Source organism: Schistocerca nitens, chromosome 12, assembly GCF_023898315.1.
Source record: "Schistocerca nitens isolate TAMUIC-IGC-003100 chromosome 12, iqSchNite1.1, whole genome shotgun sequence".
NCBI lineage: Eukaryota > Metazoa > Arthropoda > Insecta > Orthoptera > Acrididae > Schistocerca > Schistocerca nitens.
The window spans coordinates 83,145,690-83,171,183 of NC_064625.1; the positions used below are offsets into that span (position 1 = coordinate 83,145,690).

At 48.1% G+C, this 25,494-nt stretch overlaps 1 protein-coding gene and 1 pseudogene across 1 annotated transcript in view; one reads left to right on the forward strand and one right to left on the reverse strand.

Moving 5' to 3' along the window:
• The window catches only part of LOC126215070 (homeotic protein ultrabithorax-like), a 976,291-nt gene that overhangs the window by 673,353 nt on the left and 277,444 nt on the right, over window positions 1–25,494 (forward strand). The window lies entirely within an intron of this gene.
• Window positions 19,517–19,634, reverse strand: LOC126215550 (5S ribosomal RNA; annotated as a pseudogene).

The following is a 25,494-nucleotide window of genomic DNA, read 5'->3' on the forward strand; positions in this document are numbered from 1 at the left end:
CTGCATCTCAGCTGGACACACTTTGGCACGATCTCCAGGTCTTATAAATCTTTGCCTGTACGGCTGCTTATGGTGACAGTCTGCACCCAATCCGTAGCGACCACCGGGAAGTCAATAGAACGTCATTGCACTCGCAGCTTTCCTGGAGGAGAAGATAACTGAGAGGCTCCATCTGCGATCTCGAGGCACCCGTTGTACAGTCCCACCTAAACAAGTGTCGTCAAGTAAACACGAGGTGGGAAAAATTAGAGAAACTATAGCAGCTCTTCCAGAGGCTTACCGACATTCGGTCCACAGTTCGCGAATTAACCAAGATAGGGTGGAAGTGAAGGGATGGAAGATACGTCAGTGGTACTACTCAGAAAACTAAAACGATAAATGGTACCCCACTACCTATCTACATTACTGGGTCCTAAATTTACATTTGCATTAAAATTACTGCAGGTTATCTTGTTATTTACTACAGGTGTGTTAATACTTCTAGTAGTGTTCCACTGTGCTCATTTCTTTTACTACAAGTTGTACAACTTTGCATCCGCCGTTTTTACCCAACACTTGAGGCTTTAATGAAACAGATTGGTTACACATGTATCATTCAAAGTACTTTCCATCGCTGTCCACCACTTTCTCCCATCTTTCTGGCAGTGTACGAATCCGGCGTCGCAAAAATTGTTCATCTTTTGAAGCGGTCCTCGAATAGATCCAATTTGTGACTTCTTCATGAGATCGGAAGTGTTGGTCAGCCAGGCCATGTGCCATTGATCTAAACGGGTGATAGAATGAGGGAGCAATGTCTGGAGAATACGGCGGGTGGGGTAGAACTTCCCATTTTAACGTTTCCAACTACGTTTGACCTCTTTTGCAACGTGTGGTCGAACGTTGTCATGCTGCAAAATAGCTGTATTGCGGCAGTTTGTCTTTTAATACTCTGCTCAAACGCATTAGTTGCGTTCGATAACGAGAACCTGGGATTGTTTCACTTGGTTTAAACACCTCATAGTACACGACGCCGAGCTGGTCCCACCAAATGCAGAGCATGATTTGGGAACCGTGAATATTCGGTTTTGCCGTCGACGTGGAAGCATGGCCGCGATAATCCCATGGTCTTTGCATTTAGGGCTATCGTAATGAACCCATTTTTCGTCTCCGGTCGCAACGCAATGCAGAAATTCTTTCCGTTTTTGCCTCTGAAGCAACTGTTCACAAACACACAAACGCCTCTTGGTTTCAGCTCACACGGCACCCAAGTTCCTTCTTTCTGAATCATGCCCATGGCCTTGAGACGTTTTGAAATGGCTTGCTGTGTTACTGCCAGAAATCGGGCCAATTATTCTTGAGTTTGACGCGAGTTTTCACTCAGCAATGTCTCAAATTCTGCATCTTCGAAAACATTCTCTCTTCCACTACTACGCCGGCCTACGACGTTAAAGTCACCGTTCTTGAAGCGTTGAAACCACTCACGACACGTTCTTTCACTAAAAGCGTCCTTACCATACGTACTTGAGAGCATTCGATGAGACTCAGCCGCTGTTCTCTTCATATTGGAACAGAACAGCAATACCTCCAGTCTCGTTAACCGACATTTTCAATCAAGTACAAATTTATGATGCAGACACAAATCGACTAATGTTTGAATGAGGTTATGTTCACCGATGTCCAAGCTACCTGCCTAATGTCTGCGATCTGTTTCTTTCGACCACTACTTACCGTTGTCGCCACCTATCGGCAAACGGCGGAAGCAAAGTTGTACACCTTATACCATTTTATGCACCACGTTTCTTTGTTTACGAAGTTCCTGAGGTTAGTTCACTAAGGCCATTTCTATTTGTATGCTACTTTGTCTATACGTAAGCTAATCTACACCAACTGCAGCGTTACAGGTGTGCCAGCACGTTACAAACCTACACTGTCGACCGTGTCCACCGGGCTAATCCCATTGGGCACGTCCCTGGCACCGGACTGGCCCTAGATGTTAGAATCGCTGCAGTTCCGTCCTAGTGAATTACCCTATCTTATCCTACATCCAAAACCAATTCTTATTTCTACTGACATTTTCGGTGCGTGTCATAATAGGTTAAAATGTACACCCTCCCCGTAATCCGAGACGTGGCGGATCCCAGCCATGAAGCGGCTTTCAAAGTCCATGCCCTGGCTGAACAGGACGGGTGCACGGAGTCCAATTTGGGTTTCATTCTACTGTCGATTGTTCCTTTGGAATTTTTGCATGACTTCGCTTCATATTTCGTTTGAAAGTTTGTTCAGAATATGAAATGTGTCCTCTTGCCTGAGGAAGTGGTGCGTGTCGTGATTTGGAAGTTCTTGCCTGAACTGAGATGCAACGTCGTCGAAGACGGAGCTCTTATACACCACATGGTCTGGAGTGCCCTGAATTGCACCGCAGTCACACGTTGGTGTAGCCCGCTTCCCAAACCGGCATATGTATGCCGGGTAAGGTCTATGTCCAGTAAAAAATTGCAGCAGTCGTCTTGTCGGTTTAAAGTATCTAAGCTGTAAACGCTCCTTGATATTTGGCACTACCTCTTATGTCCTCCGCCCCGTTTCATTATTATCCCACTGCTCCTGCCATAATTCCTCCCCCCTTCTTTTAATTCCGGCTTTATCCCCTACGTAAACTACGATTATTTCAACTATTTTCCCTTTTTTCTTTCTTCACCCAATACCAGGCTGCCTGTTCTCTAATCTTTATATCAAGGGGGCAGAGCCCCATTAATACTAATAGTGCTACTAAAAGTATTCTCTGTCGTACACCGTAAGAGGAGCTTGCGGAGTGCAGAATTAGATCAACATCTAGCTGGAGGATACGGAAATACTCGCGAAATAATCCTGACATCAAAATCGTAGCTTTTGCGGGAAGGCATCTCATGGTTGCAGCGCGAGTTTTCCGAACTCCGAGGAGGACTCATGTCCTCACTGTCGCGGAAAAAAGAAATCTACTAAGTGACGATTCGTGAGATACTGAAACCACTCTCCAGAACTAGAAAGCAACCAGCCGGCCGCTGTGACAGAGCAATTCTAGGCGCTTCAGTCCGGAACCGCGTTGCTGCTACGGTCGCAGGTTCGAATCCTGCTTTGGGCATGGATGTGTGTGATGTCCTTAGGTTAGTTAGGTTTAAGTAGTTCTAAGTTCTACGGGACTAGTGCTCAGAGCCATTTGAACCATTTTTTGAACACTCCAGGAGAATTAGAGCTCGCCATTTAAGCCCATGTTACATTACGAACGTAGGATGATCGCCAAAGATGTGTTTGGGTAATGTACCTAATACGTATGTTGGAAAATAAACGAGTAGAGATCAGTATGTGTATTGGCCAGTTTACAGCCTAGCTGCACTACCCAAATGCGCCGCAGAACCGGGGACTTAAAACGCACTATTCATCAGTTTATAAGTACTTCACGTGTGTGAGAAAATGATATCCCTTCACTTAAAACAAGCATCAAAACTCGGAACGACTGAGCTGTGGCCCACAGGTTGGCCGAAACCTCCGCCCACGCTGGGAGAGTGACGGAAGTAGGAGCCACTCGGGCGGCGACGGCGGGCACCGTGTGAATTTTGGGCTCTGACACTTGCACCTCACCTGCCCCCTCTCTCTTCCCTCCCACGCCTCGGCACGGCCTGACATTTGAGCCGCACCAAAGGTCAGAGTTGAGCCTCGGGCCGCCTCACAATTGGCACCTGCTCCACGGCCAGCTGATCCGTCAGACCTGCGCCGCCGTACGCACCCCGGAGAGGTCAGCCTGTGTCCGAGACGCGCTTTCTGACCGCTCGGACGCGACGCTTTCTCGAGAGTACACATTCCAGCGCAAAGCCTTATCGCAGTTTTCGTGGTCGTAATAGCTGGGCCCTCCTCCTTCACCATTGTTCCTCACTGAGATATTGTCGTCCCAAACACAGGTATTACACTCTGGAGGTCGAACCGTAGATACAGCCATAGCGGCAACTAACGCGATCTGTGTCAGTACGTAGACACACGCACCAGTTCAAAGTGGAGCATAGAAAATGATCTCCGAAATTGCCTATGCGGACACAAGTGCACGAGCACCTGAGAACGTCGTTATTGACAATGATAATGAGAAAGGTGTGACAGTGCTGAAGGAGAGGGTGAGGAAACATACAAGCAAAGTGAAGTGGGTGGAGTGCAGACTACACCAGGAGGGACCCGATGGTGGTGGAGTGGGATTCAGGTGTCGTCAGAAAGCAGTAAAATAGAAATGTACACAGTAAACTTCATAACACATGGCCACATGCAAGCGCATTTCTGGGACTGACCGGAACCGAGGACCACTCCATTGGATGTTTTTGACGTATCTGGCCCGCCAATCTCAGACCCGTCGGTTTCTACCAAAGTGCAGACCGCCGCCTTCTCACGCAGTCTCTCAGGTCTGCCCAGAGGCCGCCGGGGTGGCCGAGCGATTCTAGGAGCTTCAGTCTGGAACCGCGTGACCGCTACGATCGCAGGTTCGAATCGTGCCTTGGGCATGGATGTGTGTGATGTCCTTAGGTTAGTTAGGTTTAAGTAGTTCTAAGTTCTAGGGGACTGATGACCTCAGATGTTAAGTCCCATAGTGCTCAGAGCCATTTGATTTTTGCCCAGAGGCCGGGTCCCTACGTGTGTGGCGTAAATCGGCGGATCCTCCTCAGTCATCCACAGGCCCGGGACGGAAGTGCATGCTCGACGGACCAGAAGCGACAGTCTACGGTTTGAGTAACAGCGACTGTGTCTCGCCGAAAGTACACTATGTAGTTCGGCGTTTTTTGGCATTTTTTCATTGTAGTATGTTTCTGAATTTTGAAACTCGTTGATCTCGTTGAGAGGCAGTTAATACGTAAGCTAATAGGAACAAAATTGTTGCAGTCCTCACCGGTTTGTACGCACCATGTTCTCATATATATATATATTTCTCGAAAGAAGAAACCACTCGAAAAGAGGGGGAAAATGGACTGCTGAACGCTACCATTCGACTCATTTGGGTATGATTCAGAATCGTAAAAACTCCTCTGAATGTCGTGAAAGATCGGTGCTCCAGAAATAGGGCATTCTTGATCCTTTGTAAAGTACAGTAACTCGTAATCTACATCTACATCCATACTCCGCAAGCCACCCGACAGTGTGTGGCGTAGGGTACCTTGAGCACTTCTGTCGGTTCTCCCTTCTATTCCAGTCTCGTATTGTTCGTGGAAAGAAAGATTGTCGGTATGCCTCTGAGTGGGCTCTAATCTCTCTGACTTCACTCTCATGGTCTCTTCGCGAGATATACCTAGGAGGGAGCAATATACTGCTTCACTCCTCGGTGAAGGTATGTTCTCGAAACTTCAACAAAAGCCCTTACCGAGCTACTGAGCGTCTCTCCTGCAGAGTCTTCCACTGGAGTTTATCATCTCCGTAATGCTTTCGCGATTACTAAATGATCCTGTAACGAAGCGCGCTGCTCTCCGTTAGATCTTCTCTATCTCTTCTATCAACCCTATCTGGTACGGATCCCACACTGCTGAACAGTATTCAAGCAGTGGGCGAACAAGTGTACTGTAACCTACTTCGTTTGTTTTCGGATTGCATTTCCTTAGGCTTCTTCCAATGAATCTCAGTCTGGCATCTGCTTTACCGATGATCAACTTTACATGATCATTCCATTTTAAATCACTCCTAATGCCTACTCCCAGATAATTTATGGAATTAACTGCTTCCAGTTCTGACCTGCTATATTGTAGCTAAATGATAAAGGATCTTTCTTTCTATTTATTCGCAGCACATTATACTTGTTTACATTGAGGTTCAATTGCCATTCCCTGCATCATGCGTCAATTCGTTACTGATCCTCCTGCATTTCAGTACAATTTTCAATTGTTACAACCTCTCGATATACTACAGCATCATCCGCAAAAAGCTTCAGTGAACTTCCGATGTTATCCACACGGTCAATTATATATATTGTGAATAGCAACGGTCCTACGACCCTCCCCTGCGGCACACCTGAAATCACTCTTACTTCGGAAGACTTCTCTTCATTGAGAATGACCTGGACACGACGCAGTCATCGGTAATGCAATGAACAACATAGTACAAGCATCCTTTCAATGGCACTCATAGTACTGTTTGCTTACACAGTTCATCCTATCCTAAGCCTCTTCTTCCAGAGGCTCTGTTCTCTGAAATTTGGTAGCTTAGTGTCTGTCGCACCTTGATCAACAGTTGGAGTACCGTTTACAGGTGTTTAGAAATCTTTCTATATTGTTTACAGAAACCACAAAACTTAAATTTCAACGGCAGGCTTTGGAAATGAACCATACTCCTCCAGTATCTGATGAGTTTGTTAAGCGTTGCGTGGCCGTCGCTGTATTCTCTACAGCGAAGCTGGTAATAATGTATAAGAGGCGGTGAAAATGTTACCGTTTGAGGCCACTACTGCAGCGTATATGCAACCTAGCTGGACTCCGATGCTAGTATATAAGCATCGAGATGTGCGTAAAGGATTGGTGTGGCATTTGTGTCTTCGCAACGTGGGTGCGGTAAATGCGGAAACGTGAACTACTGTGACGTTATTAACAAATACGTCCAGACAGAACCAACGAGCTGTTATTATTGTCTAGGCTGCCGGAGGGGAAACACCGCTAGATATCCGTCGTAGAATGAAGAATGTGTATGGGGGGCAAGAGGTCTGTCGAAACCTACCGCTGTGAAATGCTGTGCGAGAGGATGTACTACTGCTTTATGGTAATGCACGTCTCCATATCTCAAATGTCGTAACGCGGAAGGTACGCCCTGTAGTACTGATATCTCCCCGTGCGATTATCACGTCTTACATCCCCGAAAAGGGCGTTGAAAGGTGGACCATTCCTGACGGACGAGGACGGGCAACAGGCAGTTACGGACTTCTTCGCGCAGCAGGACCAAGGTTTAACCAAACTGGTGTCTTCAACCTGGTCCCCCGGTTCGATGATAGCCTCACTGCTCACAGCGATTTTGCCTCATTGGCATACAGATTTTGTACAACACGGCCTTCGAACGGAAACTTTTAGATCGCCACTTACCTCGTTTGGCTACCAGCCTCGTGTAAGCAATTCAGCTCTTTGTGTCATCAGTTTAGCGTCTTATTTTTTCAGGTGGCCCCTCATTCGACCTGATGAGGCGGAATCGACATCGTTTGAAGCCTACTCTCCGCAGGAAAATTGGAATTGTGTTCAGAATCTAACCCGAGACTCCGACTTTAGGAGTCAGCGATGCTAACCACAAAACAAGGGAAGTGGCCTGTTCTTTCTCTAATGGTGATGACATTGCTAAGACGTTAAAATGTAATCTTCCCCCTCTCTTCTGTATGGATCTTATCTCTTGCCTCCAGAGCAGGAAAGAAGTGACAGAGGGTTGGGGGCGAGGTAGTGGCAGTGATTTGAGGGGAGGGAGGGACATGGCCTCTCCCTGCCACCAGTTGGACTTTAGTCCTCATGTATTTACCGGTTCTTTAAACTCTCAGCCCCGCTGATGTTCCGCACCGCCTGCATTTCAGATGGAAACTGCACCTCCCGCAGGCAGGGGCGGAAACTGGCAAGTCCTTTGCGACTAAGTTAGTGCACGGTGGCCCCCTCCTAGCTCTCTTTGCTGCCTGTTTTGCCTTCTTTATTTCCTCCGCTCCCTTATATTGGTAGGCCTTCGCACAACTACACACATACGCGCGCACACTGCTGTGAATCCCCGCGAAGTCGCCGCGAGAGCTAGGGGAATCCCCCCCAGACAAAAAGAGAAAAAAAAATAAATTGCGGGCCACGCCTTGAATTTAAATGTCTGCAGATGGAGGCGGGCTGGCAGCGTCTTGCATAGCTGCGATAGGTGAATGGCGGAGGGTGGAGACGACGCACTGGCAGGGCGCGGTGTGGCAGGAGGAAAAGAAAAAAAACTGGCCGTCGCGTCGGAAATGAAGTGTGACGCGTCGGAGGCGTCGCTGGAAGATGCGGAGGTGGGGGCGCAAGAACATAGGGAGTAGAGAAAAAAAAAAGAGACGAAACTAAAGTAGGAAAACTCCGACTAGTGGTGATGGGGGAGGGCACTCAGGATTTGTGCATAGTAATTCAGCTGAGAGCTGTCTGTTTTGAATTTCATGAAGAGTCGTTCAGCTAGCGCCTCGTGCGAAGCTCTCCGCGCCTGTTTTCTGAGTACGGCAGGGGTAAAAAAAAAAAGTGTGAGAGTGTTGCGGAAAGGTGTGGAGGGGATGGGAAATGGGGGGAGGGAGGGGAGAAAAGGGCAAAGGAAGTGAAATGAGCAGGCGCGGAAACAGAGGGATGAGGCAGGGAGAGTGTGACGGTGAGGAATGTCGCAGCCCCGTTCCGGGAGAGCGCAAGAAGTGGGACCCGGAGAAAGAGGCTGCCAGACTTTGCATACGAGACGGACGGCGGGATCGCCAGACGGATGGCAGCGCGGGGCTTTAATCTCGCCTAAGTGGCCCAGCCTGCGCGGGGAAACCCCGCCGCCGTCGGTTTTTGTTTCTGGCGGCGTCAAGGGAGGGCCGACCCTCCGAAGGCGCCGCCGCTCGCCGGAGACTGAGAAATTTAATTCGCACTCTCGCTTAAAGCGATTGATACGTCCAAGAGATACACGCCGAACTGCCGGAAATTTGCGTACAGTGTGGAAGTGGGGTTGCTGTGGCGTTATTTATAACCAATCGCCGCAAATGTGTATTCCATACTGTATTAGACACATAGGAAAATTCACATCTGTCATTAGAACAAGCTTTGCTCTTAATCATTTCCGTCGCACAACGGTATTTTACATAACTTATTTTCCTCGCAGACAGCTGAGGGAAAATAGTCATGCATATCTATGAAGAAATGAGAGCGTAATATCCCTAAAAGTAACGTTGTATCTTCTTATATGACTCTGTAGAGGATTCGACCCTCCCTCCCAAAAGCCACCACGTATGATACCTTATTAATAGGACGTGACACAGGAAGTGTCACGTGAGTGGTCTTGACGTTTATGCCAATCCTGTTATGTCATCGTCAGGTATGATATTTTACTGTACAGTGTGAGATATGCGAAGACCATTTAAAAGTATAGCAGTTGTTTCGGTAACTTCTGAAATATTATATACTCCTAAAGTTCACGTCGCAGGAAGCGTTGGTAAACATAGTACAGACCTCCGAAACGCATGCCACATATGTTTACGAACGGTGTTTCGGTATTTCTCAAACATTACGACAAAGGAGGCACTGCATGGTAAGTCCACAAATTAGAAGGGCTGCCTAAAAGAACTGACTTAGATCGTTCCTCAAATTGACATCATAAAGAACGATGTCGATCGCGACATAGGAGTACACAAAACGTTCTGACCATTCCAAAATCTGACATCACGACATAGACTGAACGATCCGGGGAATTTACGAAAGAGCGCACCAAACGTTTCGGCCATATCTCAAATAAACATGAAAAGGATACCTTGTTTGTATCCGACGAAACACACAAAACAAATGGTTCAAATGACTCTGAGCGCTATGGGACTTAACATCTCAGGTCATCAGTCCCCTAGAACTTTAGAACTACTTAAACCTAACTAACCTAAGGACATCACACACATCCATGCCCGAGGCAGGATTCGAACCTGCGACCGTAGCAGTCGCGCGGTTCCGGTCTGAGCGCCTAGAACCGCTCGGCCACCAGGGCCGGCAACACACGAAACACAACATTGGTGTTCATCTGATGTTTTGACCTTCTGTTGCAAATGTTGCCCTCAGGTGCATTACAGGATATAGTGTGGGATATACAGTAGGATGTTAGCGTACTTCAGAAGTTTTGTTGTTCTTCAGGTAATCATCATGGGGTAATGATACTCGAAACGTTTCAGGCGCTCCTTACACGAACGCACTACGGGTTTTGGCCTTTCGTCAAAAGTCATCAAATATGATGTACTATAAGCCCGCCCTGTTGGCCGTGCGGTCTAACGCACGTCTTTCCGGACGGGAAGGAGCGCCTGGACCACGGCACGAATCCGCCCGGCGGCTTTGTGTCGAGGTCCGGTGAGCCGGCCAGTCTGTGGATGGTTTTTAGGCGGTTTTCCATCTGCCTCGGCAAATGCGGGCTGGTTCCCCTTATTCCGCCTCAATTACACTATGTCGGCGATTGCTGCGCAAACAAGTTCTCCAAGTACGCGTACACCACCGAATATAGGGGTTACACTAGTCTGGTGTGAGACGTTCCCTGAGGGGGTCCACTGGGGGCCGAACCGCACAATAACCCTGGGTTCGGTGTGGGGCGGCCGGCGGAGGGGTGAAGTGGACTGCGGTAGTCGTCGTGGGGTTGCGAATCACGGCGGCTGCGGCGGGGACGGAGCCTCTCCGTCGTTTCTAGGTCCCCCGGTTAACATAACATAATATGATGTACTATACGTTGCGATATGTTGTAGAATGCTGCGTAGGAGCACTGCCGATGTGTAGTCCGTTTCGTTACCGAGCGAGGTGGCGCAGTGGTAGCACACTGGACTCGCATTCGGGAGGACGACGGTTCAATCCCGCGTCCAGCCATCCTGATCGTGATTTTCCTAAAATAGCTCCAGGCAAATGCTGGGATGGTTCCTTTGAAAGGGCACGGCCGACTTCCTTCCCCATCCTTCCCTAATCCGATGAGACCGATGACCTCGCTGTTTGGTCTCTTCCCCCCAAACAACCAACCAATCCCTTTCGTTCATTCCTCAAATACACATCATGAGGAACGATACTTCGTTTGCACGTTACATAACAAAACGAAGCTCCATAATAAGCATTCTGCAGATGTTTCGGACTTTTTCCAAGTGTCATTCTCAGGTATATCATACTGACGAAAGCGTACTCTTGACGTTCTGGTGATTGCTCAGTCAGTCATCATGAGGAACGATTCCGTACTTGCTATAGGATGTGTAGTCTCGAAATATTCCAGTGGTTCCTCCAAACGTCACCATCAGATATTGTGCCCGGCATCTATAGAGTGTGACATACGAAGCGATGCACATATGAGGAACGCAGAAAACCATTAAATCAACGCCGAGCTTGAACTAGTGCCTGCGAAATGTGAGCGGTCACACACTGAGACCTACAACCGCCAGAAAATCCAGAGCACTCTAGTGACATGATGTACGTGGACCGCGAACATTCTTTCTGAAAATGGTGCTCGCAGCAAGTGGGTGTGGTTATTTTCACGCAGCGCTCGGCCGCACACCGTGAGGTGCTATGAGGGGTAAAACTGCGGCAGCCAGAAGGTACGGGCGGGCAGTCACTTGTTGCGGTGGACTCGGCGAGTGGACATCGGCCCAGGGGACTCGGCGGGCCGGCCAGTGCATTTGTTATTCCGATCGAGGGGAGAGCGCGTCCGGCCGTATCTGGCGCCGTATCTGTGGCGCGGCTTTGATGTCCTCCGCCCCGGCCGCGGCCCGCGCGACCTATCCCCAGCGGCTCCTTATCGCGCCTGCTTTCTATGCCGGACGCGCCGTCTGCTGCAGGCGCGAGAACGTCCCTCGAGGAAGCCGCGGCCGCAGGCACTGCCGTGCGTGCTATTATTGCCCGGGGAAAAAGAAAAACGAGGCAGCGGAACACTTTGCGTCGCCACGGTGACGAGGTCGTGTTGCGGAGACAGTAACAGGAGTCTCGTGTGACGCTGGAATCCATATCATGTAGGCATCAGCTGGAGGAACCAAACACAGAGACATGCTCCGACAGTTGAAACAGGCCCGGTAAAGGCATGACGAATCGAGAATTACCCCAGAATGAGATTTTCACTATGCAGAGGAGTGTGCGCTGATATGAAACTTCCTACCAAGTGGTAGAGCACTTGCCCGCGAAACGCAAAGGTCCCAAGTTCGAGTCTGGCTCCGGCACACAGTTTTAATCTGCCAGGAAGTTTCGAGAATTATCCTCTTGGAAGATACAGTTTTTAATGGACAAAGTGGCTGTGTTCTTATCATGTAGGCATGGCTGCAGAGTCTAAACAAATTCAGAGAAAAGCTACGAGCGCTGTAACAGGTCCGGTAAAGGCGTGACGAATGAGGCATTAGCCGGCCGTGGTGGCCGTGCGGTTCTAGGCGCTCCAGTCCGGAGCCGCGCTGCTGCTACGGTCGCAGGTTGGAGTCCTGCCTCGGGCATGGGTGTGTGTGATGTCCTTAGGTTAGTTAGGTTTAAGTAGTTCTAAGTTCTAGGGGACTGATAACCACAGCAGTTGAGTCCCATAGTGCTCAGAGCCATTTGAACCATTTTTGAATGAGGCATTATCCTCTTGGAAGATGCAGTTTTGTACTGGACAATTGTAACAGGTCCGGTATAGGCGTGGCGAATCGAGAATTAACCTCTTATACAGTTTTTAATGGACACAGTGGCTGCGTTCTTATCATGTATGCATGGCTGCAGAGACTGAACAAATTCAGGGGCACAGTGCGTCCATTATAGCAGGTTCAGCAACGTAGTGATGGATGGGGAATTATCATCCTGGGAGAGGCAGTTTTCTAACAGATACAATGTCTGTGTCATTTATCGATTAAGTGTCTGGCTCGAAAAGTATTTGAGCAAGAAAACCTAGTAGTTATACTGGAAGGGAAAATTCAACAGGAATGAAAGTATCGTCAAATAGATCGCAAGGAAGTGTAAGAGGGCGTCTAATGCTCTCAATAGACTTAAAAGATTTATCATACAGGGTCAATGGCACTGTTAGATTGATCGGTGACGCTGCTATTGTGTATAGGATGATATTGTCGTTGGAAGATCGTAAAGAAATGCAGGAAGACTTGAACAAAATTTCTACTTCATGTAATGAATGGGAGCCGTCCGTAAACGTGTATGAATGTCAGATGACGAGTATGACAAAGAGGAAGAACCCAATACTGTCTAACCACGTCACATTGCAGATCCGGAAAGTGGAGGTGTCTAACATAAGATCCATTTTCGGAATTTTCGAATTGCCAATGATAAAATTATGTTTGTTAAAAAGTTTACACTTCGAAAATTATTGGTTATATGTTTGCCTATATAAATTCAATTTGTTCTTTTTTAAAAATTATTAGCAACGTTTTGTCATCTTTCACAAATTTAAGCGATCGTTGTGTAATTGACTTCGTTTTCTTCTATTTTTCAGGTAAGGACTGGAGCATCACTCACGCCGTTGCTGTTACTGCTGTATGCAAGGTACCGTGCCAATGCGAATATATTTCAAGTGCATCAGTGCTTACAATTTCTTGTACAGGTAGCTATATATCGTAACCTTTTTCTTACGATCATTGGCGGCAACACTGTGAATATTTGTCGTGTTATGTTCAACACATTGAACAGAGGATGCTTGTTTTAACTTGAAACAACGAAGTCTTTCAAAAAATAAGCATTGTATGGAAAAAAGTGTCACATATAAAAAGTTAATATTTTCAAAGGGGACATCTGTCTGTACTAAAACTGGCCACACACAATCCCTCCCCCTAAGTCCCCCCCCCCCTTGTCCCTCTTTACGGACACCAACTTTTTATTTTCGAATGGGAACCCACCTTTTTATTGCAGATTCGGGCTCTACTCCAAAAATACGTGGAGTTCATCTGAAAGATTTCTTTTTTCCATTAGCGGTAGCTGGCGCTGTAATCGCGCGATAGCTACAGCGGTTGGACGGAAGAACACACGAAGTCAGTCACCTTCATGGGGAGATTCGGAGGGATTCATTAAATCAGACATCCTGACGGTGTGATAACACACTGAAACCAACCTCGAAGGGAACAGTCAACAACGATATGTTACATGTAGACTTCTGCCACGCTCTAAAATACCTAAACGTAAAAAGTTTTACTGTATAAGCAAATTTGCGTAATTAAATTTTAAGTAATTATGTGAAACTGTTTAGAAAAAATAGTTTAAGCATTTATAAAGAATGTAATGTACATCAAATTGTCGGCTCTTAATTTCAAAAACCGGGAAAATTGAATTTTGTCCATAACAGAGCCTTCGGCTGGAAAAAACATTTCTGGTAGGACACAAGATATCTGAGATAGAAATGGAGGGCTCCCATTTGAAAATAAAAAGTTGACCTTCCCAAAGGTGGGAACGAGACTTGGGGGGTAACCAGTTATCACAGACAGATGTTCCTTGAAAATATTAATTTTTCATTTCGAACCTTTTTTTCAGACGGTTCGTACTCTGAGAGATATTTAATAGTTTCAAGTTAAACAAACACCCTGTATATTATGAGTAATCGTATGGTTTTAACTACCGCCTCGAAAAAAGAAGTAACCTAATTGAAGATACATGTCTGCACTGACGGTACGAATGAGCCTTCAGCAGCAGCGGAAATTTAGCAACTCACTCAGGCCAATCTACGTGACGACGTGCGGCGTGCGTACAAGTAGCGTTCAGTAAGCAGTGCAACACATTTTTTTTCTGAAAGTAGGTTGGTTTTATTCAGGATTCCAGTACAGTATACTGTTTTCCACTCCTCTGGTTACAAAACCTTGTTTTTCAACATAATCTTCGTTCAGTGCGACGGCCTTACGCCACGTTTCAGGAGGGCCTACATCGCCGCATGGTACCGCTCTACTAGTCGACTTCGAAGCCAACGCCTTGTTTCATCAATAACCTCCCCATCGTCCACGTAGTGCTTCCCGCGGAGTGTATCCCTCATTGGCCCAAACAGGTGGAAGTCAAAAGGTGCGAGATCCAGGCTGTAGCGTGGATGAGAAATAACAGTAGACTGCAATTTTGTGGAGGTCCTGTCGAGTGTGCAGACAAAAAGAGATGTTCAGGTGAGCAGTGAGCTGGTTTGATTATGATCCATCGATCACCTCGAACGAGTGTGTCCGCAGGTTCCAGCCATTGGAAAGACGCAGCTGTGTGTGGCCGGCCGGCACGAGGGATATCGGACAGGTTTGCGCGACTTTGTTGCGATGATGGCAGATGCCTCGCAGCCGTGCGGGGTAGCCACTCGGTCTTAGGCGCCTTGCCACGGTTCGTGTGGCTATCCCGTCGGAGCTTCGAGTCCTCCACCGGACATGGGTGTGTGTGTTGTCCTTAGTGTAAATTAGTTTAAGTTAGGCTAAGTAGAGTGTAAGCCTAGCGAACGATGACCCCACCAGTTTGGTCCCGTAGGAACTTACCACCACCACCACAGATGCCTTGCCCAAGCCGAGCGAGGTGGCGCAGTGGTTAGCACACTGCACTCGCATTCGGGAGCACGACGGTTCAAACCCGAGTCCGCTCATCCTGATTCACTTATTTCGTGATTTCCCCAAATCGCTTCAGTCAAATTCCGGGATGGTTCCTTTGAAAGGGCACGGCCGACTTCTTAATCCTATGGAACCGATGACCTCGCTGTTTGGTCCCCTCTCCCAAATCAGCCAACCAACCAAACAGCCTCGCCCAACGACTCACCGTGCTTTTGTCCACTGCCAGGTCTCAGTAGACATTCTGCAAGCGCCTGTGAGTATCTGCGATGCTCTGGTTCTCCGCCAAAAGAAACTTAATTACAGCTCTCTGCTTGGAACGCACCTTCGTTTGAGACGCTATTTTGAAGGCTACGTACAGCTCCGCCACCTGTCGGATCTTCATGAAACTATAGGGGCTGAAGCGGGAATATTCCTCGACTTTCCACAACAAATTCCGCATTTTTCAAACCGAAACTGACCTACAAAAAAAAAAGTTGCATTACGTATTAAATGCCCGTACAGTTACAACACTTCCACACTGGACTATCTTTTTCAGTATATTGCACTGCTTTTGTTTCGGGTCCTCTAGCTGTGTGCTGCGGTAACGTGACACCGGGATTTCAGTATGAGCGTCACGAACCCTCAAAGACAAAAAATTAAGTGATTTTAGTTTTTCGAGGTAAAGTTTAAGACGGCACTTAATTTATTTATAGTAGTTGTGGGCATATCGTAGACAGTGCGAGTGGGACGTAACGATTAGTCGCGTCTTTACGTTGAAGTATGAGCTGCAGATTAAAATTTAAAAAAAAGATTGTGCCACAAAGACGCTGTCTGAGTGGGAACAGGTGGAATGGTCGCAGGCGGACGAGCGCTCCACATTCGCACTGGAGGGGCTGTAGCGGCGCCCTGGAGGAGGGATGAATCGATAGCGACGCTTCCGCCCTCTCGGCGGCGATAGCGTCGCGTTTGGCGAGAGTCCACAGCCCCGAACAGCCGTATTACACACGCTCGCGGCCGCCCGTAATCCCACCTCGGCACATCATCTTCGCTTGCTCTGATACAAGTGACGGCTTTGCTCTGTAGCCTACCTTTACGTTTCAGTTCCCTGTTTCCTTTTATCGAGCGCGTCATCGCGTTCTTTCTTTCTCCTCCGTCTTGGGCAAGACATAACGAGCGAGGTGGCACAGTGTTGAGACTCTGGCCTTATACTCTCGCGGGGGGGGGGGGGGGGGGCGGGGGGCGGGAGGTGGGTTGAGGGTACGGACATTCAAATCCTTGTCCGACCATCCAAATTTACGTCCCCGTCGATTTCCCTAAATCACTTTAGACTAATGCTGGGAAGTGTATTAGAAAAAAAAACACCCCGTCTTCAGGCCACGAGTGGCCTACCGGGACCATCCGACCGCCGTGTCATGCTTAGTGGAGGATGCGGATAGGAGGGGCGTGGGGTCAGCACGTCAGCACACCGCTCTACCGGTCGTTATGATGGTATTCTTGACCGAATCCGCTACTGTTCGATCGAGTAGCTCCTCAGTGGGCATCACGAGGCTGAGTGCACCCCAAAAAATGGCAACCCAGCATGGCGGCCCGGATGGTCACCCATCCAGGTGCCGACAACGCCCGGCAGCGCTTAACGCCGGTGATCTCACGGGAACCGGTGTATCCACTGCGGCAAGGCCGTTGCCTAGTGTATTAGATAAGCGAAGACTTATTTTCCTCCCCAATCACACCTTTTGCTTCGTCTCCAGTTACCGTGTCCTTAAAACGTAATATCTTTCTTCCCTCTTCTACGGGGAACTTTGTTTTTCTTACCATGTCGTTGAAGTGTTTAAAACCACACATCTGTCTTTTTGTAAGCTGCTTCTTCCTGTCACAGCACTTTCTTTCCAATATTTTTAGAAGGCGGAGGGAGAGGGCGAGGGAGTAGGTATCATCCGCCTTGTGATTTGTTGATTCAGTCCACGACATTTGCTTCTCTTGAGTGCCAACCTTTTAATACCAGACCAGCAGTTACACACAACTTCCTCAGTTATTTGTCGTATTAATTGTACTTTCTGTCCTCCACTACTGTTTTTTCACTCTGGTGCTCCCTTCTAGTAACAAATAATTAGTTCCCTGATGTCCTAAAACACTTCCTATCATCCTACCACTTCTTAGAGTTTGTTTTCCATGTACGCCTTTTCTTTTTCATCCGATCCTGGAGAACCCTCAGTTCACTCTGTTATAACTCCACCTAATTTTCATCATCATTCTGTAACACCACATGACAAAAGCTTCGATTCTCTTGATTTCCCAAAGACCTTAGATTCGCTTTCATGCAGTGCTGTACTCCTGACTTACGGTCTCAGAAACTACGCTTTCAAATTAAAGCTTGTGTTTGATACTCTCAAAATTCTTTTACCACAGAAAGGTCTCTTTGTCTGTGCTAGTCTGCTCCCTATATCCTCTTTGCTTTGCTCTTTATGTATTACGTTGCTTCTTAGGTGGAGGAACTTTCCTTCCGTCTATGTCGTGGACCTCAATACTGGTCTTGAATGGTAGGCTAATCCTGTCCTACTTTCCATTACCTTCAGCTCTCTTGCGTTTACTCTGGGTCCGTAATTTGTGCTCAGTACACTGTTCGCGCTACTGATCCAATTCTTCTACACTTGCACAGAGAACAGCAATGCCTTCAGAAAACCATGTTATTACTTCCTTTCATTGTGAATTTTAATCCTTGGATTGTGGAGATAAAACCGAAAATGAATCGAAAAGAAGTGTTTTAGATCTATTACGCTACAGAAGGCTGTTGAAAATTAATGCTGCCGTAGGAAGACGCAGAGGGCAAATACTGGAGGACGTCGGGTGAAAGTGCTTCTCCACGATGAAGACGCTGACGTAAACAGGAAGACGTGACTGGCGGCATTAGACAGACCATTCTGACGACTGATGACATAACTCTGAGCAAACCGCACAGAGTTGATAGCAGATGGTCGTTGTGTACTAATCAGTCGTTAATACAGATTTGAAATATAATTGGTCTTAGAACGCTTCCTCGTGGAGCACTCCATCTTACTTCTACGACAGAAGAAATGGCCATGATAGTACTTTTTAGGGTGGGTAGTGGCATCAGAGAACACACACACACCTTCTGTTGCTCAGAGCTTTACATTCGCTGGCGGCGTCCACGGTTTGACCTGCCGCGTTTACCCGACGCGTTGGCAGCTATTAATCAAGCCAGAAATGACGCCCGAATGAGGCGCACCTCCCGGCCGGCCGGTTGGCATCCCTGACCGCAGAGCGGCAGCCCATCAAATATTCAGACGGCGCCATCAGTGCTACCACCGGCCACTCGCGCCGACGTTTACGACGCCGTAAAGAGCCCCTGGCGGGTCCGCCACCCGCAGCGCACTCTACGCGTTCTGTCGTGTCGAGCTGCACTGTAGACCGCTTGCCCAGTACAGCTACGAATAGAGCAACTGTCCGCAAGACTCCACGTGCCTCCAGACGTGTTACTTCGGGTGACGATGAAATAACGCGGGTGTGAATTACAAGACCATCGAATTACAGGCTCAAGCTTTAAAACTTTGAGAAAAGGGCGCACCACGGAGCTACAGGTATTATCCGAATGGGACGAAAATCGGTATAATGTGATGTACATGTACAGAAAAACAAATGATTACAATTTCAGAAAATTTAGAAAGCTTTTTCAATAGAAAGAGCTTGACAAATTCAGCAACTCAATAACGCGTTGGTCCACGTCTGGCCATTACGCAAGTAGTTATTCGGCTTTGTACTGATTGATAGAGTTGATGGACGTCCTCTTGACAAATATCGCTCTAAATTTTGTCCAATTGGCGCTTTAGATCGTCAAAATCCTGACCTGCTTGGAGGACCCTGCCCGCAATGCTCCAGATGTTCTAAGCTGGGAAGAGATCCGGCGAACTTGTCGGCCAAGACAGGGTTTGGCAATCACGAAGACCATCAGCAGAAACCCTCACCGTATGCGGGCGGACATTATCTTGCTGTAATGTAAGCCCAAGATGGCTTGCCATAAAGGGCAACAAAACGTAATGTAGAACATCGTCGAAGTATCGCTGTGCTGTAAGCATGCCGCGGATGACAACCGAAGTGGTCCTGCTATGAAAAGAAGTGGCACCCTACACAAAGACTCCCTGTTGTCAGGCCGTATAAAAAAAGCACTCCGTCTTCAGGCCACAAGTCGCCCATCGGGACCATCCGACCGCCGCGTCGTCCTCAAATGGGGATGCGGATAGGAGTGGCGTGCGGTCAGCACACCGCTCTCCCAGTAATTATGATGGTTTTCTTTCACCAGAGCCGCTACCATTCGGTCGAGTAGCTCCTCAATTGGCATCACGAGGCTGAGTGCACCCCGAAAAATGTCAACGGCGCATGACGGCCTGGATGGTCACCCATCCAAGTGCCGGCCACGCCCGACAGCGCTTAACTTCGGTGATCTGACGGGAACCGGTGTATCCACTGCGGCAAGGCCTTTGCCTGTCAGGCCGTATGGCGCTTGACAATTGGTACACTACTGCTCTCAGGGACGTCTTCAGACACGTGTTCGCTGGTCATTGGGGCCTGGAATTCCATTGACTGGAGTAGAATTGTTTGAGTCATGAGACCCACTTCGAATTGAGCCCCGATGACCAGATAAGACGTGTCTGAAGACCACCCGGACAGCCGTGGGATACCAACCTGATTGTCGGCCACCATACGACCTGACAACCGGAATTAGGAATGATGGTCTGCGGTGACATTTCTTTTCATAGTTGACATTAGAGCTTAGCGGTACACTGACGATATTCTACATACCGTTTTGTTGGCCTACTGGGTTTACATTTCAGCATGATAATGCCCGCCCGTACACTGCTAGAGTTTCTACAGCTTGTGTTCGCGTTTGCCGAACCCTACGTTGGCCAGCAAGGACGCCGGATCTCTCTCCAGTGGAGAACGTTCCGAGTGCGCCAGTTGGGCATAATTTGGTACGATACAGAACGAGAGGACATACGACAGTTCTGTCAATCAGTGTCAACAGCTTACGTAAGGGCCAGAGGTGAACCAGCGCGTTATTGATTTCTTCAGTTTGTGAAGCTCTTTTTCTTGAATAAATCATCCTCCTCGTCTGTACATGTACATCACATCTACTGATCTTCGTGCCTTTCGGATATCCCTTCGTGATGAGCAGTTTATTTATTTATTTATTTTCCTTCAGAGAGCATAAAATCTATGTCAAAGTTTCCCCTCATTCACGATTAACTGTCAGTTAAAATGCATCCGTATGGTTCGCAATCAGACGATGGCTATTAGAAATGAGTGTAGCTTGGGCGCCAGTTTGTCAGTTAATTTTACAGATTCCATAGCGCCCTTGGTAACGTTAGCTGCTGACACTCTCTGAATGGGAAATAGAGACTACTCATTGCCTTTCCATTCCTGTTACGACTGCGTCGCATAGGCTTCAGGAACAGACGACTGAACGTAAGTCAGTACCTTCACGTTACATCTGGACACTGAGTGTACGTACTCACACCCCTGACACCAGTAGTGTTACCTGAGAATGTCAGTGTCAAATACCATATGCGTTCTAAGAAGAAAAAAAAAAGCTGTCTGGTGACAGTGTTACCCCTTCTCCACCCACCCCGGAGAATGTTCCCAGTCGCGATTAGGTCAGGAGACACGTGGGTTCGGTGACCCAGATGCTGTCGCTGGGCTGGTGACCCTAATGGGTGGCGTCCCCGCCTCCCCCCAACATAATGAGCCACGCCACGCCCCCGCCTTGCTGTACTCCTCCGCTCTGCACAAAGGCCCGGAATTCCTGGTGCGCCGGGCTAAAGCGGCCACTCGGCAGGGGCTGTTAGCGGCCTAATGTTGCGACCGTTAGGGGTTGTCCCCGCGTCTCGGCGTTCCCGTCTCCCCCGCAACACGCGTACGACGGCGCACTCGCGTCTCCCGGCCACTGTAACAAGTAAACTTCCCGAAGTTAATGACGCTTGAGGCAATTCACTAAAAATTATTCTTACTATAGACAGAGTCATCAAGGTTTCTAATTTACGACCATCTTATCCTTACACTGGAATTTAGTGGAACAAAATCAAGCGATGTTGAGGGAATCAGATTAGAAATGGGACACTAAAAGTAGACTGTCTGTTTTGCTATTTGGGCAGTAGAGTAACTGATGGCTGCCGAACTAGAGAGGATGCTAAAATGCACACCCGTAAAGTTAAGAAAATTGTTTCTGAAGAAGGAGAATATGTTAACATCCAATATAAATATCAGGAAAATCATGTGCTGATTGCGCAGGACTGGGACGCGAATCCGTATTTGCCACTTCGTGGCTGTGCACTCTTACCGGGCGGATCTAAAGCTCTGTATGCCACATTGTCTACAGCTCGTAATGCTCACATCAGTACTTGGACTGCCGCCAAAGGGAGGCTGAGACTACAGTGAAACAAAAGCACTCCCTCCGTCTCCAGGCAACGAGTGGCCTACCGGGACCATCCGACCGCCGTGTCATCCTCAGAGAAGGATACGGTTAGGAGGGGCGTGGGGTCAGCACAACGCTCTCCCGGACGTTAAGATGGTTTTCTTTGACCGGGGCCGCTACTATTCGGTCGAGTAGCTCCTCAATTGGCATCACGAGGCTGAGTGTGCCCCGAAAAATGGCAACAGCGCATGGCGGCCTGGATGGTCACCCATCCAAGTGCGAAACAAACGCACTGTCAGAAATTGCAATATTTCCACCGAGCAACGTGGAACAGTAGTTAGCAGACTGGACTCGCATTCGGAAGGACGTGGTTCGAACCCTCGCCCAGCCATCCTGAATTAGGTTTTCCATGATTACCCTAAATCACTTCAGGAAAATGCCGGGATGGTCCTTTGAATGGGCACCGCCAAATTCCTTTCCTAATCCGATGGGACTGATGACCTCTTTGCAAGGTCCCCTCCCCCAAACCAATCAACCAACCAACCAGTATTTTTGACATATACTTCTCTTTCAGTTCAATAGACGCCGCCTGAAATATTTGCGCCGTGTATGGGGACAATGTCATTGAATAGAGAACGGCAAGAAATTGGTTTTATCGTTTTAAGGAGACTAGTTTGGGCATTAGTGATTCTCCAGGTTTAGGAAGACCTTCGGGGTAAGATGATCGTTTAAACATATTAATGATCCACGGCTGTGTACCCGAGAACTAGTAAATGCGATGAGATATATATCGATCTAGGGAGTGTGCACGGATAGCCGAAGTGGTTAAGACGACCGCTCATGATTTGCGGGAAATCCAGATTGAACCCTGATCTGGCACAAATTCTCATGTATCAGTAATAGATTGCATATCTATACCTAATATATTCGGTTGGCGCAAAATTTCATAGCATTTTTGTTTTGTTTGTAAATATTCCGGTTGGTCTGGATTTATTTTTCGATTGACTTTTTTATTTTTTTATTTCACTGTTGCTATTTGAGTTTGCGTATTGTCATTTGGTGATTGTGGGTGGAGATGTGAATGCTAGGAAATGGATTGGCGAGTGGAGAAATTGCAATATTTCCACCGAGCGACGTGGAACAGTAGTTAGCACACTGGACTCGCATTCGGAAGGACGTGGTTCGAACCCGCGCCCAGCCATCCTGAATTAGGTTTTCCATGATTACCCTAAATCACTTCAGGAAAATGCCGGGATGGTCCTTTGACTGTGCACCCCCCAAATTCCTTTCCTAATCCGATGGGACTGATGACCTCTTGGCTAGGTCCCCTCCCCAAAATCAACCCACCAACCAATATTTTTGACATAGTTTTCTCTTTCATTTCAATAGATGCCGCCTGAAACATTTGCGCCGTTTATGTGGGTAATGTCATGGAACAGAGTATGGCAAGAAAGTGGCTTTATCGGTTTAAGGAGAATGGTTTGGGCATTAGTGATTCTCCACGTTTAGAAAGACCTTCGTGGTTGATGAAGATCGTTTGGACGTATTAATCCCCAATGATCCACGTTAGTGTACCCGAGAATTAGTAAATGCGATGAGCTGTGATCATTTGACCATCGTGCCGGCCGAAGTGGCCGTGCGGTTAAAGGCGCTGCAGTCTGGAACCGCAAGACCGCTACGGTCGCAGGTTCGAATCCTGCCTCGGGCATGGATGTTTGTGATGTCCTTAGGTTAGTTAGGTTTAACTAGTTCTAAGTTCTAGGGGACTAATGACCTCAGCAGTTGAGTCCCATAGTGCTCAGAGCCATTTGAACCATTTGACCATCGTGCGCCATTTGCATGCAATGGCAAAGGTTTTTAAAATCGAGCGTATTGGTACCGCAAACTGTAAGCCACAATTTCAAACGTCTGCATCTCTGGCCGCTCTTCATCAACTGATTCATGAACAATACAGACCATTGCTATCCTGTACCGTTACTGGTGTCAAGGAACAGTGTCTTTGCGCTAACATAAGGGAAATAAACGAGTGGATGAGTCCAAACAAAGCAGCATTTCCCTTTACTAAGACTTGCACGTGTCTGGTGGAACTCGATGGTGTGGAGTACGAGGAATTGCTTCGCCGTGGTATAATCATCACTGCTGACATTTACTGTCAGCAACTGAGACGTCTTGCAGACGCAATCCGGGAACAACAACCAGGAAGACTACGTGAAGTGATGCTACTCCATGATAGCGCCCGCCCACATTCTGCTACACTGACAAAAAACAGTATACAGGAGTTGGATTGGGAAATCATTCGCCTCATTTTGCGCTCTCACATTTTCACCTTTTCCTCTCTCAGATTTTCACCTTTTCCTCTCTCACATTTTCACCTTTTCCGCTCTCGATCAGACAACCTTCAGGAACTTCCTTTCCGGGTGAAACTGCTCTCCTAACATTGCTCGACGAGTTCTTCGCTTCAAAACCCCTTGATTCCTACGGTCGCGGAATCGAGACGTTACCCCAGCGTTGGCAGACTGCTGTAAATAGTCAAGGAGACTAATGTCTCTGTTATATGTATCTGCTAGATGTGGCCGATCGGTTCTACGCGCTTGAGTTCGGAACCGCGCTGCTGCTACGGTAGCAGGTTCGAATCCTGCTTCGGGCATGGATGTGTGTGATGTCGTTAGATTAGTTACGTGTAAGTAGTTCTAGGGGACTGATGACCTCAGATGTTAAGTCCCATAGTGCTCAGAGCCATTTTTTTTATAAACTTACGAAAACGCGCTACGAAGTTATACGCCAACCTAATACTTTAAATCGGACTGTAAGCCAGTCAACAGTACCTGCTCCTGCATAAGGCCAGATAACGCCCGCCACACCTGTTTCCGTCCGCGAAGGGCTGAGCGTATTCTGGCCTCGTTTACGTCTCCAACATGGGTCTCTCCGCAGGTAACGCTGGGGTAATTTTTACCCAGGACGGCGAGCGCGCTCTCAGGCTAAGCAGCGGCGAATGATGAGGCACCGACAATGGGGAGGTAACTCAGCAAGTGTGGCCGACATTCGAGGGCGTGGTGGGGGTGGTGAAGGGGGTGGCGTGGGGGCAGGTGAGAAGCAGGCGGGGCTGGGTGGCAGAAGCCGGTGCGTCGTTCCTCTCCAGGACTGGCGCGCCAGCACACAATGGACGATAAAACGGCAGGCAACTGGCGCCAGCTGTCATGCACAATGCGACATGACCGCCCGCTGGTGATGCGTCACTTCTCCACCTCCAACCCACCACTCTGCCTTCTACCACCTTGGATATATGTCTCTTAGCTGTCACCGTGTCCGTAACAGTCCACAGCATCTCAACTACCGTCTTCTGCGCCAACCATGCCAAACCGGTCACAAGAATTTGCTCGTGAACATCTAAATGCGATATCATCACTATGCGTAGCGATCCTACGTCAACCCCCACCCTCACCCCAACCCCAGGCCCTGCTCGGTACACACACACACACACACACACACACACACACACACACACACACACACACACACACACAATCACCACCAAGACGACCAATAGCAACTTTGTGGAACTAAAGGGAACTGTAGAGGGCAGCCGGCCGGGTATATTGTCCTGACAGGAGTGAAATTGGGTTGGGTTGTTTGGGGAAGGCCGGCCGAAGTGGACGAGCGGTTCTAGGCGCTACAGTTTGGACCGCGCGACCGTTACGGTCGCAGGTTCGAATCCTGCCTCGGGCATGGATGTGTGTGATGTTCTTAGGTTGGTTAGGTTTAAGTAGTTCTAATTCTAGGGGACTGATGACCTCAGAAGTTAAGTCCCATAGTGCTCAGAGCCATTTGAACCATTTGAACCAAGCAGTGACACTGAAAATTGAACTAGCTGCTGGTGAATCTTCTGTGTTGTATCAGGCCCACGAGAAAGACTGGCCCCAGAACGAACTTGTGA